The sequence below is a fragment of the Cryptomeria japonica genome, chromosome 10 (genome assembly GCF_030272615.1).
Source record: "Cryptomeria japonica chromosome 10, Sugi_1.0, whole genome shotgun sequence".
Classification (NCBI taxonomy): domain Eukaryota; kingdom Viridiplantae; phylum Streptophyta; class Pinopsida; order Cupressales; family Cupressaceae; genus Cryptomeria; species Cryptomeria japonica.
Genome location: NC_081414.1, coordinates 785,943,342 through 785,947,488, shown reverse-complemented (window position 1 = coordinate 785,947,488; position 4,147 = coordinate 785,943,342). Strand labels below are relative to the sequence as shown.

The 4,147-nt window shown below is 30.9% G+C and overlaps 1 non-coding gene across 1 annotated transcript; it reads left to right on the top strand.

Annotated features, from left to right (window-relative positions):
* The first annotated feature begins 3,774 nt into the window (after positions 1-3,774).
* On the top strand, positions 3,775-3,846 carry TRNAP-AGG (transfer RNA proline (anticodon AGG)). Its single transcript has one exon. It is a non-coding gene; the product is annotated as a tRNA-Pro (tRNA).
* The last annotated feature ends 301 nt before the right edge of the window (positions 3,847-4,147 follow it).

Sequence of the window (4,147 nt, the reverse complement as noted above, 5' to 3'; positions counted from 1 at the left end):
CAAATTATTTTTATCATTTGTGTTTAAAATAATGAAAAAAAAAATCTATATTTATATGACAAACTGTTAAAAAAATGAAAATTTGGGTCAGCTAGGGTTCATACGAACGTCGACCATTACAAAAGGTCGCGTTCATTCGAACTAGGTCGTTATGTGAATGTTTGTGCCATTATTCTACCTAGGGGGTTTGAACGAAGGGGGGTTCAAGCGAACCCCCTTTGTTCGAACCCCTGTTCATACGAACTACCCTTTTTTGACATCTCTCCCCAAATTCTTCAAAACTCTGAGAAATTTTGGCCTTCAAACCTCTGGTCAAGGCTCAAATGAAAGAATCTTGATAACCCATAAATATAAGATGGTAGTGCTCGAAGCAAGCTTTCTAACGAGTATAATTTTATTACATTGTGAATTTATTATGATCTTGTTTTTTTAATTTTATGAAATATTGGTTTTTCACTGAACATGAACTTCTCTGATCAACGCATTGGGAAAAATAGAAAACTAATTAAAAAATAAATAAAAAAAATATAAGCCCTCCATATTGATGTCTTCTTTCTAATAAAAAAGTAAATTGAATTTCGATATATATAGAAAAAGTTATGCGTTGAAACCTAAACCTATGTCTAAATTATAAATAGTCGGACTTCAAAACTTAATAAAATGAAAAATATTGAACATATCACTATCAAACCAACTGAAAGCCCTGGATATTGATGTTAGTTTTTATCATTTATAGAAAAAAAGTTATTCGTTTCGGGAGGCACATCACTCTTAAAAAATGTAGTTTGTTGTAAAAAACTACTTTTCAAGGGAGATGGAAATTAAAAAAAAAATATTCAAAAAAATAGAAAAAAAATATATTTATTAATCTACAGACAAAATGCTACAAACTACTAATTTACATTATCTTCAAATTCTTAATAGTTTAAATAGAACGAAGGGGCTGCCTGCTAATAAAAAAAATTTGAAAAAAATATATTTATAATTTACAGACAAAATGCTACAAACCACTAATTTACATTATCTTCAAATTCTTAATAGTTTAAAAGTTATAGTTGTCGGAAGTTGACGATTATTTTAAAAATGTTCATCTCAGTGTCAAAAGTGGCAAAAAAGTGGGAATCATTATTGTAGGTAGACCCCCCTCCTTATTCAAACTAAATACATTCAAGTGGTGCACCTATCTAGGGGGAGATTGAAAGTTCATATGTCATCTCCTGGATTGATGTGGTTGCTGCTCTTAGGGGGAGTAGTGTTGTGTGGTTGCAGATGAAGTATTGTAGTTATTAGAGTTATAATGTGGAAGAGAGAGAGAGATCTATTGTTGATAATTTTGTACCCTTTGTCCTTAATGTCAAAGGGGGAGAGAGATACTATTGGGAAGATAATGTTATAAGTGTTGTTTACCATTGGTGGTACAAGTGTTGCCATCAATTACAAAAGGGGAGAATGTTTGAAACTCGAGTTGTTAAGTTGTGTCATCATTGATGTCAACCTATTTGGTGTTGTCATTGATGTCACTATGCATCATAGACGGTCTGAAAGTGAGTGTTTTGATATTGTTGAGTAGTCTAGTGGTGATGATGAGGTGTTTCTAGATGGTTGGTGTAGTGGAAGTTTCAATATGTAGGAAACAATATTGTTTCCATGTAGCTAGGCATTTCATGTTATGAAAAATTCCAGGGGAGTGTAATCTTCATGGTTGGGTGAAAAGCGCTTGAGCCAAGTTCCCATCGCTTGAGCTATTGGGGTTGATGGCATTCAAGGAGCTATTGACTATATTTTCTCATATCATTCTTATATATATCTTTTGTATTGTACCTAATGTGGTATTGACTGTGACATAAGGCTTGAGATGCCTAATTTATACTTTAAGGCATATTATTTTTACATGCTAATACCTGGATTAAGTATTACTTTATTAAGATATATTTTGACATTTAATATGAATATTGAGTTATTATCTTTTATTTTTATATTATTAAATTAATGAGAATTTATTTATTTGTGAGATAAAGTTTAAGGGGAGAGAGCCTTTACAGATTGCAAATGAGTTTTCAAGAAGTATATCTCAAAGCATACCTTGGTGAGAAGTATAAACCAAGGTTAATAGCTAAGGTTTCTTCCAAGGAAAAGGAAATTCATTTTGGTGAGATCTTCACTCCTTTTAGAATGATGGAATTCATTAGATTATTATTATCTTTTATTCTTGCATATGACCTTGGGGCAAAATTAATTGATTTGAAGGCATCTTTTTATCAATGGGATTTGATGGAGGAAATTTACATGATAGGACCAAAGATCTCTGAGGTGAATAGCAAGAAAGATTTGGTTTTTAAAGCTAGAAAAGTCTCTTTATAGTTTTAAATAGTCCCTTAGGATGTGACAGGAAAGGTTTGATAATTGAATTTGGGACATTTAGAGCTACATCAAATAATTATGTTTACATCAAACATGGATTATCTATTTACATGCCAATGATATGTTATTCTTTAACTTAATAGTGAGGATATAAACAAAGATTTTAAATCTAGAATTTAATTTTAGTTTGATCAAAATGGATTGGGAAAGTTTGGTTCTTCTTAGGGATGGATATCATATAGTAGTTTAAGATGCAAGATTGCAAGATAGTGAATATTCTCATTCTTATGAGGATACATATTTCAATTGATTAGTGAACTTTAACACTAGGTGAGATAGAGGAAATGAGCCATGTCCCTTATAGAGGGAAGTTGATAGCACTATGTATGTGGATTTTTGATACTAGAACAAACATAACTGAAGTAGTGGGGGGCATGAGGTGGTGCATGCATAATATGATAAAAGAACATTAGATTATGGTTAAAGATCTTCAATTATCTTTGAGACACATCAAACTATTCAAATTGCTACTAGGGAGGATGGCTCTTGGGTATAATAATGAATAAATAAGGATTTGTGTCCATTCTAATCGAGTATGAGATATAGATAGCAAGAGGTCTACAAGTAGGTATATATTTACATTGTTTAGTGGTGCCATTAGTTATATAAGAAAACAACAGGTTGTGCAATCTCGTTTAACTACTAATGTAGATAAATGTAACAACTACTCATTATAAGAAAGTAGGTTAGCTTAAGAGATTGTTTATGGATACCAAATTTAGGTAGAATATAATTGTGGTCCTACTGCAATCAAAGTGCCATCAAATTGGAAAAGAAACCTACCTTTCATGAATGGATAAAGCTCGTCTTTATGTATAAAGCCCCTTATGATTCTTGCAATGTATACAACAAGTGAGAGATCATTAAAACTATAAGACTAGGTGTGTTATACATATCAGAAGTCCTTAATCTAATCTAAAATATTAAATTGTAGGACAATAGAAACCTAAAATCTTTATAATATAAAAAAATTAAAATTATGATAAAAATTACTTTGCACATAACTTCTGTATAGTAGAAAGTTACTACCATGGAAAGTCTTCAAGAATTTACTTTAAAACAATACCAAAAAAAAAATTAGAAATAATTTAATGAGTAGCTTGAGAATTGAATTCTCTTTTCCATGTTAATTTAGGATGAACTCTCATTATTAGAATTGGGATTTGAAAAAAACTTTATATTGAAAGTACATGTTACGCCTCCTCCTAATTTGGCTTTGGAAACTCTTCACTCAACTTTTGAGATCTAACTAGGGCATGGGTTCGAATCCCACCCTTGAGAATGCATGATTTAGTCTTTTCGTTTGCTTTAAATAAAGTCCAATATTATTTTTAAATTAAAATCTTTACATTCGGGCATTTGGTCTAGTGGTATGATTCTCGCTTAGGGTGCGAGAGGTCCCGAGTTCAATTCTCGGAATGCCCCACTTGAAAGTTTCATGTCGCGTGAGAAATTTGTATTATTACGCGAGGTTTAATAAACTGATTTTTTTTTAAAATTATCAATTGAGTTGTTTTATTGTTTTTTATTGAGTTGTTTTGTTGTTTTAAAAAATTAATGATTTTGTTTTATTAATATTTATTTCATTAATTATAAATTGAGATCCAATCAAAGGTCTTGTGTTGGAAGTGCATGTTACAATATTTTATCATGTTTCCTCTTAATTTGATTTTGGAAGATCCCTGGTTTTATTAGATATCTTGTAATAAAAACGAGTGTTTTGAAT